This window comes from Triticum aestivum, chromosome 6D (assembly GCF_018294505.1).
Source record: "Triticum aestivum cultivar Chinese Spring chromosome 6D, IWGSC CS RefSeq v2.1, whole genome shotgun sequence".
Taxonomy (NCBI): Eukaryota; Viridiplantae; Streptophyta; class Magnoliopsida; order Poales; family Poaceae; genus Triticum; species Triticum aestivum.
This window is the reverse complement of record NC_057811.1, coordinates 116,235,086-116,246,300: the sequence shown is the minus strand read 5'-3', so window position 1 is coordinate 116,246,300 and position 11,215 is coordinate 116,235,086. Positions and strand designations below refer to the sequence as shown.

Below are 11,215 nucleotides of genomic sequence, written 5' to 3'. Positions count from 1 at the left end.
TGTGGACTAATACCGCGGTGCCCGACCATGCAAAGTGGGCACCACACCGAACAAAAGAGATGTCTCGATGGCGCTCAATAAAACAACCATTTGACAACAATGCACCACGTACCAACTGTTAGTCGATCATCACTCAGAGCAAACGCTCGAGGACGAAGGTCGCGGCTTCGTTGGCGATTCCTCAAGTTCCTTTTAATGAAGTACATGGGCTTGATCACGAGGCATTGTCATCAGTCGTACGAAAGTGCTCTCTCCTTTTTAATTATTATATTATACTATGTCATATTCTTTTTTGCTTATGTGTCATGCTACATGTAAATGATGGAACACTGGGAAGGCCTAATTAGCCTCGGTAAAGTCAGCGAATCTCAACCCCGTCCACTCGTACTACCGCGCGTAATGAGTCAAAGGGACGGACCAAGAAGTGAGTGTTTTATTTCCAACAATGTCCAAGCGCCTTAATCGCAGGGCTACAATCTTCCTCCGTTTTTTTTACTCCGCGTATTAAATTTATGTCAACTACAAAGATTGTGACAGTATAGAAAAGCAATGAGCTCGTACAACTTTGCTGCCCCCTCAAAATCGCCAAGTATAGAGAAGCAATGAGCTCGTACAACTTTGCTGCCCCCTTGAAATCGCCAAAATTAGCGTAGCAGTTAGCTAAGTATTAGATGCTACTGGCCATTAGATGCTACCGTGATACGGGCTCCTGGGCTGTTGAATCTCATCCTAGACTTTTTAAATTACGCGTAGATACAATAGCTTCTCAGTTGTCGTCGGATCTAAAATCCAACGGCTCCCAGATGCTCATATCACGATAGCATCTAAGAGTTGGCAGCACCTGATATTTTTCCATAACGCTGTAGGCCTTAGTGCAGCCAGATTCCTCGGATGTTTGCTTTGATAGCGCTAGAACCTTGTAGTACCAGCTCATTGCTTCTCTGTTCTGTCCCAACCTTTGTAGTGACGCGTCTCATAAGATAATAAATATTAAGGGAAATGAGGCATCACACTGTGATTTTGTTTACCAACAATTAAGATTAGTTTAAGCTGTCTCTAGATGAAGCACATAGCAGAAATCTGAACAAACAAACACACATGGAAAAGGCATACAAATGCTCAAAGGAGACAGGCAAATTGTAATGTTTTCCAATGTTATATAAAACCGGTTGGCCAAATTTTAGCATGGTTCCTCTTACCTTCTCTTCACATGAGAGGTAAGAGTACATAATATATTTGAGTCTTTGATTTGATTAAGTAGTGGTCTGATTAAGGGAATTCGTTTCTGAGTCTCAGCTGATCCCGAAATCATATCCATCCGCTGGCATGTGGAATCGTGGTTGTCGTTGTATTTCTCGCGGTATAGCTGCTGTATCGATTGTCGGTTTAGAAAAACGTGTGGGTGCCCTAATTGCGGTGAACGGTAGCGCAGAAGCGGAACAGCAAATGCGGCCACGGCTCAGTCATTTATCCTGTGCCACCCTGAGCCGGCGCGCCTCCTCAAGTATTGCATGCGCGTGCCGTCCGAGTCGTGCGCAAGGCCTCCGGGGGACGAAGTCACGCAGGACGCAGCTGGGCATCGTGGATGGCCCACGCTGTAACCAGCCGTGGCGATTAGGTAAGATCTTTTCAGTTAGCAATTCATGCATGTAGCCGAGTATAAAAAAAAGGAGAAAACAGAAAACGTCGCAGGCAGTTGAGCGGCACAAAATCTTTCTGTGTTCGTGAGCTAATCGCCAGTGTCTGTCTTCCTGTTCGTGAACGAGTTGCTGATTGCCAACGACAATGTGCTCCGTCATCGCCGCGGGCAGACCTCATCGCCGTACCACTTGTGGCTTCTTCCACCACGGAAGGTGCCATCCCAGAGGTGCACGTCTTTGTGTTTGAAATCTCTACTGCTGGCTACCAAGGCAGCAGCTGGTCAATCGGTCTTATATAATTGCCGAGTGGATCGGAACCCTGCACTAGCTCCTCTCAAACAGAAAACTGCACTAACGATTCGAATTTTCAATCCCATAGCGCACAAACACACCCACGAGCAGCGGCAGGGTGTGGTATCATCTGCAGCACCCCGTGTAGTTATCAACCAATGTGAGTTGTAGATGGTGTACACAAATAAGGAAATCTCCCAAACATTTGCATAGACACTGAACTTCTTATCACAAGCACACCCAAGAAACTAATCAGCAAGGGCAACCAAGTTCACTCATGGCGTGTTTGGTTGCCGTGCGCTACAGTACCTGCGTTGCATACCCTTCTCCACTCAACCCGGCTCTAGAAAAACAGCCTCATATGCGACATCTGCGAGTTGTTTAGTTGCCTGCATATGGACTTCCTGCATTAGGAGATCAACTTTGGCACGTTGTTTGGTTGCCTACATTGTCTCGGCGCATGCAACTACACGTTGTTTGGTTGCCCGCATGGGGTATGATTAAGAGCTAGCACTTGCACTTAGCACACAGGGTTAAGAGCTAGCAGAGGAAGGGGGAGAAGAAATGCAGTGTGCGCTGGACCATGGCGACTGCGGTGGATAGTGGCCGTGGCGTCGTGTTCGACATGACGAGCATGGAGTCGTGGACGAGCGACCCCGTCGGCGGCACGGCGAGCGACACCGTCGGCGAACTAGTTGCGGTGCTCGCGCAAAGACAGTGGACAGAGGAGGAGAATACAGTGCTAGCGCCGTGGTATCGTCAGTGCAGTGGACGAGAGAGGAGGCCGAGATGATCGACGCTGGAAACGACTCCAGTGTAGTAGGGCGAGAGAGAGAAGGCGAAGATGATTGACCCCGTCGACGGCGTGGCGAACTGCAGTGTGCGCGGAGGCAGATGACACAAGAAAGCAGTGTGCGCGCCATTGCAGCGTCAGTGCAGTAGGAGGACGACAGAGAGTAGGCCGAGATGAGCGACGCCGGAAACGACTCCAGTGTAGTAGCACGCGGGCAAGGAGATCAAGGGGAAGGGCTTCGGCGTCGAGAGGGACGAATAGAAAGGCTCGGAGCAGAGGACAGAGGAGCTCGACATGGCGGCATCAGTGCAGTAGACTGCTGTTCAAAGAGAGATGATGCTACGACCGTCGAAACAAAAACTTAGAACACAAATGTTGTGAGGAACTGCGAGATTAGGGGAACTGCGAGATTAGACTGCTGGTCAAAGGAAATTTCAAATGATCGATCGTGCGCGACGAATCTGACAAAATTCGTCCAGAATAGCTCCAAACAGGAACACGAGATTAAGAAAACCGACGAAACTACGAACCGATCGCCTGAATGGAACCGTAGCATCGATGTGCATCTTTTTTGTGTAGAGCTTACCACGAATCGAAGCATCGTTGTGTAGATTAGAAGAGCATGGAAGAGAGAAGATTAGAGAGGAGCTTAGTGGAGGTTCGTGCAGGGGCCGCTAGCTCCGCTTCCGCTCGGTCTGGCTCCAGAGAAACTGCGGACCTTCGCCTTTTTCTTAAAAAGCGTGCGATGCAGACCCAATAGTGTATGCAGACAACAAACACGTCCTCAATGTTACAGTTTCTCACATCCCGAACTGGAGGAACAAGCGTGGAACAAAGCTCAATGAAACACCAGAAAATCTTCATAATACAACATACAGAAAATAAAATCTAGTTGTCACATTTGATTCTCTGGACCACCAAGTGGGCGTGCACGTGTTCCGGCGCTGTCCTTCCAGTCCACAGTTCTTGCATCTTCCTGGATTTCCCGGTCAGGGCAAAGTCGTTCTCTTGTGACGTTCACGGCGACATATACTGCCGAACCTCGTCTCAGTCCCTCGTACAGTGCTTTCTCCCGGCTGTTCCTTGGCCTGCCGACCCCTCTCTGCTTCTCTATCCAAGCTAACCCTCCAAGCGCATTGACACTCACAGGCAGGCCTGCACTGCATTCATGGTCTGCAACCCCATTTGCCATGAATGCAACTTCTCCATTACCAAGCAGTCCTCCTGCTAGCATATTTCCCTGGCGGTCCTCAAAGCAAACCATCCCTCTTCTCAACGAATGGCGCTCCGCTGACCAACAATGCCTTCAGCCCAGCTGACCATCCTTCACGCTTCCACGGTCGCGTCGCCCATCCGAACAACGTTCATAGATTGCAAGTAAAGAGTCGAATGCCTGCATGTAAAAGACTTATTAACCGATTGGTCTTTCTGGTCGCATCCTTCATCCACCCCTTCACGATGTGTTTTGCAGGAATCTCCTCAAGGTGAAGTACATCCATCACCTGCATTTACAATAACCACCGTCAGTCAGGCTAACGAGTGGACCTGGCACTTGGAGATGAACCCAAAAACTTGGGCTAAAAGTGAGAGAACAAACGATATGCAGCAGGAATTTTACCCTTAGGACATGACAACTCAACATGCCCATGTGCTTCAATTGCCCGCACTCACACTCGAACTCTGACCCATTTGCTAGCCTGATGCTCTATTGAGAGATTGGTTCTCACAATCACAACAACACCCTGTTAATGGAATAATACATTACTAGATATGAACAACGCATAATAAGCATCATAGATATTCTTGAACAGGAATTATACTCACAATCATTGTCCTCTTCTCTTCGTAGCCAAGAAACAGTACATTCAACTATTTTTAATTTTTCACACAAGTACTTAAACGGATTTATGTATGCACCGAGCAACCGCAAACAATCTCCTGCATTGATTTGGTCCTCTTGGTGTTCAATCTGCTTTTGTCATACCTTATCCTGAACCCAATCTCCCATGAGTACGAATTGTAGAAGTCATACGCCACACCAAGAGAGTCCAAACTAAGTCCTTGTTCAGACTGAAGAATACTTTTCATTGATTCCTCTGCATACTTGTGAATTGACTGCTCTAAGGCACTCATCCTAGATGGACACGGCGCTCTGTCTGGCGGCGCACTCCCTAGATGTAACCTGATTTTGCAGGCAAGAACAATCTATATTGGCCTACACTTGATGAAACAAACCTCGAATTAGCCACTGGCCTAGCCTTTCCATATTGCATGAACAAGCATTTCCATTTTGGTTGTTCTGCAATCGTATGTGCAACTAACATAGCAGTGGAGGACACAGATCAACATTCAGAAAAATAGTCGCAGCTGCCCGGGATATGCTTCAGATCGTACCTTTTTGTCCAGCCCGGAGCCTCAGGATTGACCCGGTACGTGGACTGCGTTGACCGTGTCGGAGAAGATTGCCGTCACTGGCGACCGTCGCTCTCCGGGTTGCCCGTGCTAGCACCGCCAACATGCTGCCGGTACCAGGAGCCGGCATTCGAGTCAGCCGGCTCAGGGGACTGTTGCCATCGCGCCACGGGAGCACCGCTAGAGGGACCGGATCTAGACGCTCCAAGGTGTCCACAAACTCTTCCCGAGAGGAAAGCTGCAAGTCACGGCCATGGGCACACGGCCGAGCCAGCGTCAGCCACCCGCTCTGTCTGGGACACGGGGGAGGACGTGAAAATTGGGAGATCCAGAAAGGAGCATGGTTGACTCACCGGTCGACGGCGTCCAGTAGGGAACTGCAGCCCTGCATCTCCAGCCGTGCCCCCAACAGACCCCCCGGGCCCCTTTTTGGGCACCGGCTCCCAAAAAACGGCCCAGTCACGCCCCCAGGAGCCCATTTTTCGCCGGTCAGTGCCGAAACTGGCGCTGGCGGACCTAGGCCGAACCCGGCGCGCTGCGGGGCACCCGGGGCGATCATTTTTGGCGTGAAAGAACGGCGGGCCCGCCGAGTCAGCGACCCGCGCCTCGTCGTCCTCACATCGCCTCGGCTTCCCGCGGGGAATCAATGCCAAGGCTGCCGCCGGTCAGCCTTCCATTGATTCCTTACAGGCGGCGCAGCGCACGCTCCACGCCGTCCTCGAGCACCTCGAGGGCGGCAACGAGCCGCCGCTGACGTACCCGGCCGCCCCGGTCCCCCGCCGGAGTGGCGGCGGCCAATGGATGCCGAGGAGGACCGGCTCCTCTTCCTCCTCCCACTCCTCCGGGTCACCGGCGCTCTTCAGCGTCAAGGCTGAGCCCGCGGAAACGCCGCTCCGCCGGCGCACCTGCAGCGCCGGCATCGTCATCAACGAGGGCGGGCGTGCCTCCTCGGCTCCTCCCTGCCTCGTCAAGCCGAAGACGGAGCCGGGGCTCGCCGCCGTGAAGACGGAGCCGGAGCTCGACGACAAGGCGGCCATGAAGTGGGCGCGGCTGGAGATGGACCGCCAGCGCCGCGCCCTGGCAGAGATCGGCGCGCGCCGCCTGGGCGCGAAGAAGGGGGCGTCATCGTGCTTGAGGATAGCGACGACGACGCGCCACCCCCGGCCAAACCTATCCGCCAGGGCGACCCCGGGCAGGGGTCCAGCAGCGTGAAGGAGAAGGACGACGGCGGCGACCACGCCGCGCTCAGCGAATTTTTTATCTAGTAAAATTTAAGTTTTCTATGTAAAACGCCGAAATTTATGTCCTGTTTGCCGAATCTTTGTAATGTTTGCCGAATTTTAGCCGAATTTCTTTTCAAAACTATTTAAAAAGGGTGACTGGGGGCGACCCTGGGGGCGGCGGCTGGGAACCCGATCGCCCCCAGGCCGATTTTTTGCGCCGGTTCGCCCCCAGGCAGCGATTTTTCGAGCCCCCTAGGGGACCAACGGCTGGAGATGCTCTTAGCCATCTGCACCATTGGCCACTGGGGAATGGGAACAGCTGACCGTGGCGGCGGCAGGTTTCGATTGCGTCCTGTTCCAAGGCTCGGCCTAGAAGTAAACGTTCTGGTCCACGGACCAGGAAAATCCCTGCACGGAGGGCCGTCCACCCATACGTTCTGGGCCCATTAAATCACACTGTTCGCTACGTATACGCGTCGTATCCTCCTTTTTTGCTGCATTGGTGTAGACGGGCCAGCCCGATTTCTGCGAATCCCCAGACACAACCAAACGCTAGCGATTTCGGGAGCAGCTGTGCTCGAGCACCGGATCGCTGCGTCCGTTGTTTGGTTCACTACCATGTTGAAGCACAATTAGTTTGTTGTGACAAATTAAAGCCAAGAAACAACATTATTGTCAGCATTTCTACAATTAATTATAAGTCTTAACAGGTTTAATATCGGACAAATAAGTGAAATTAAGAAGAGCGCTGCTGCAGCGCTACAACGGTAGGCTGCTAGAGCATCACAGTTATTTCTCATACCAAATAAACCAAAAATTCTTTAAAAGAGAGTTGAACAGCAGGGTGAAGCAGTTCCATACCTTTAATTCAGAGTCAAGTCATCTACTCCAACATAAACAAGTTTTCGGTGTCCTCCTTTCTTTTTCCCAAACGTAAAATTTGCAATATCTTCAACCTGTGGGATGACAGGACATAAGCATTGCCGCCGATAGAGAAATTGGGGGAAGTTTGAATAGGCTCACTAACAGATCCACTAACCTTTTGAGTCTGTGGCAGAAAAGAGAACAGTTTACCTATTCTGCATAACAATTCCAGGACAAAATACAGCAATCCCAGCAGAAAGTTAAAGGCTGCACTTTGCATATGAAATGAAATTGCCAGATGATGACATACCTGAGGGAGGCGTTTAAATATTTGTTTCATGTCCTCCTTGAAATTTTGCTCAAGTATGTGGTCAACTTCATCAATTATAAGGCACTGCAACATACGATAAGTTATGTCAGAAAAATTAGGGTAGATAGAGAGGTCAGTTATGACATTCATTGCCTTCAACAGCAATTTTCATGTAATTCAATGTCATTTTCCTGCTAAATAGTGACCCATGGCACATGTACATGCAAGCAAAGGTTTGGAGTTCCAATGGGCTGACAAGCACAGTTGGCAAAATATGCCATTTGCCAAGGTATGAGTGGGCAACAAGGTCGATTCCATCCCTGCCCAACAATATATTTACAATGCAATTATACGTTCCTTTCATTAGAAAACAGAATTTAGTATTGGTGATGGCTATGGAAAAAAACTTTTATTTATATCCACTGTGTACATCCATCATATTCCGCAACAATCCCCCTCTATTCCCTTCTAACACACTGGACTTGCCAATGCAACTACTCCCTCTGTCCCAAAATCAGTGCATTTCTAGGTTTGTCCTTAGCCATCCATTAAGTTTGGCCAAATTTAGATTCATGGAAAAAAGTATCATTAGAATCATCACAAAATATGTTTCATATTCTACCTATTTGATGCTATAAATGTTGATACTCTTTTCTGTACACTTGGTCAGAGTTAAAATAGTAAACCTAGGATAGTGTTAGAACTGCGGTTAATCTGGGACAGAGGCAGTAATAACCAACGAAGATGAAAACATGTAACACAAAGCTAATAATAACTTTGTAAAAATAGAAACCATTAGCTTTCACGATTTTGCATGTACTTGGAATAATATAGGCTGAGATTTCATACATAAGCTAATTCAGTATTAACAGGTAGACACTTTCAGTCATGGACAAGAAAAGGATAGACTGTAGACGCACACAAAGAATTCGCTTATAAAATAATCAGGTCACTGATTATGCAAATAGAGTAGAGAAGTATGAAATTGCTGGTTGCATTTGTTATTTAGTGTGGTAACTTAAACATGCGCACTACTTCAACAGAAAAATTTCCTTGAAGCTTTGAAAAAATGATAGGGGCCAGAATGTCTTTACCTTTAGCCCTTTGTAGTTGAAACCACTGGTACTTTTCAGATGGTCCAGAAGCCTGCCCGGCGTTGCAACTAATAGATTGACCCCTTTCACAAGCTGGTTGGCCTCACTTCTCATGTTAGTGCCACCAATTACATATCCAAGAGTTTGACAACAAGTTCAGGGACGGGGCAAGATCTTAAATAAAACGACCAAAGAATGAGAGGAATGACCGCACCTCTGCAACTCGCCGCCTTGAGCTAGGGCCTCCGTCAGAACCTTGATGCCATCCCCTTCCTCCCCTCCTCTGCAACCATCATGGCGGCATGGTGGAACGTGAAGACCAGAAGGTTTGGGGGAGAAGCGGATCTGAGAATGCCTTGTCCAGTGGCCAGCCCGGAGGAGCTTGAATGGGCTGATAGGGAGGCGGCGGCGGCCCCAACCCTAGCTATGCACGATGGGGTCTGCTTCGTGAGGAAGGGGTGACGAGCAAAACTTGTCCAGGTAACACCTCACTCAGCGAGCACCCTTCTCTTTTTTTTTTCTCTCCGATCGACACAGTGCCCCTGATGACGTGTCTATCGCGCCTTATTGTGTTTGATTACGAAATACGCAGATCTGAAAGTAATGAATTCATTGCAACTTTGATACTTTTTTTTGTCTTTGTTGTACAGCATGACAACCCCGAGTGGCAGGTTTTACCCTCACAAAAGGATATGCTTATGGGTGAGTAACTGTGAGCATCATGCCATAATCACATCTTATAATTTCCTTTGTATTAAATCAGGGTTTGAATTACCATATGACTTTGTTGTTGCAGTTCATCCAGAATCGTGGAATCCAGAGTGGTCTGTAGCAAGGTATGCACGCACTAATCTGGTCAGTGAGTATAATGTGTTTTCTCTTCCCCGCAGAATATATTTCTTCATTGAGTTCCTTAATACATTTTTGGGGGTATCTAAACCAATACATGCCGTTTCAGCTCCTAAATTTGAATGTGGATTTGCGACCATCAGATGTTTCCTGTTTCAATTTAAAGTACTTGAGTTTATGGTCTTCAGTTACTTACCGTCAAATCATTCTTCAGTAGCAAGTCTTGTCATCCTATAGGAAGATTCATGAACCGTGATTTTCTGTTGCTTGGGAGTGAACAAAACTTTATATGCAACTATAAGAGGGTGGAACTTGCAAGAACATCAAAGCGTACCTTCACTTTTCGAGCGATACAAATGATCTTTCATTATCAAGTTGTGCGTGTATTTTGCCATAGAGAATTCTTACTATTTTTCATCACTGGTCTGACTCTCTGACATATCTTTGTGATGCAGTACTAACAGCACTCCTATCATTTATGGTAAGTTACTTTTTCATCAGCTACAATTAGCAAAAAGAACATGTTACTAGGAGATGAACCACTATTCAAGCCTAGAAATTTGTACTCTTAACAACTTACTAAGCACTAAACTGCTTCTGCAAGCAATTCTTCAGAGTGTTCAGATAACCAACACTGGCATTTCACTTAAGCAGTACTATGATCGATTTTTCCGATCTACTGATAAATCTTACTTAATTTGCATGCTAGTCACCTAAATCAGTAATCTGGTGCTTAAGTGACAACGATTTGTTTGTTGCAGCCTACTATTTTCTATCCCTTATAACTATTTGGTTGTTTCACCAAAAACAATCATCCAAGCATTTTAGTCCACAAACTAAACAAGCAGAGCATTCATAGAGGATATAGAAAATCTCAGAGACTTGATGAGTGTTTATTATGGTTCAGGCAATAGAAAAATGAAAAATTCACTGTTTGCATATTCATTTCTTGAAGCCCAAGGTCACACATTTTTGGAACTTGCTTGGTCTAGAAACAACGATCGGAAGTCATAACCGACCGAAGCTTGCAAGTGCCAATAATGAATTAATAATTGTACACAAGCAACCAAACTCACAAGCATCCCCTGGCAATAGAGATGCAAGTGGGATCCCGCCAAAGTCACACTTCTAGTTCATTTTGCGATTTCTAGTATTCCCTCCGACCCATATTACTTGTCACGGATTCAGGGAGTACAAAATTTGAGCTAGAAAACACAGAATGAATTAGAAGTGGGATTTTGGTGGGATCCCACATTCCCACTTGGCACCTTACCTGGCAAGTCCTTGTAGACAAAGTGGCACTGTAGTGTCATGTTCAGATAGTAAACAGGCAAACCGTATATAAGAGAAAAGGAACAAATCGCATATATAAAGGCCAAATTTATACTACTCCCGGGACAACTAGAACCAAGCATTTCTCCCTCCATGTACACACATCAGTGCATTCTTTTTACTTCTCACTTGCAAAGAGAATAACAGAAATTACCATAGCACTTCAATGAAAACCAGCATAATACATCAGGTAAACTCACAGGCTTACCTGTGCGACTTGAGAAACAAAATGACCAGGCAGACTAAAAGTTCTAGGAAGTTGAAACGTCACTCTTCAATGGCTAGAAGTTTGCTATACATATTTGTCTAGCTCAGTGTCATCATCATGTGAAAGATCTTCTGGTTTGCTCATTTTCCTTTAGTATGGCCATTGCCCTGATTGTGCAATATATCTAAATGAATTTGTA

The 11,215-nt window shown here is 47.3% G+C and overlaps 1 long non-coding RNA gene across 1 annotated transcript; it reads right to left on the bottom strand.

Annotated features, from left to right (window-relative positions):
• Nucleotides 1-3,420: 3,420 nt before the first annotated feature.
• On the bottom strand, nt 3,421-9,117 carry LOC123143981 (uncharacterized). The gene is made up of 7 exons (XR_006471178.1): nt 8,842-9,117; nt 8,628-8,733; nt 7,534-7,617; nt 7,399-7,438; nt 7,221-7,315; nt 4,343-4,466; nt 3,421-4,226 (listed from the first exon to the last, which is right to left on the bottom strand). It is a non-coding gene; the product is annotated as an uncharacterized lncRNA (long non-coding RNA).
• Between the last annotated feature and the right edge of the window lie 2,098 nt (nt 9,118-11,215).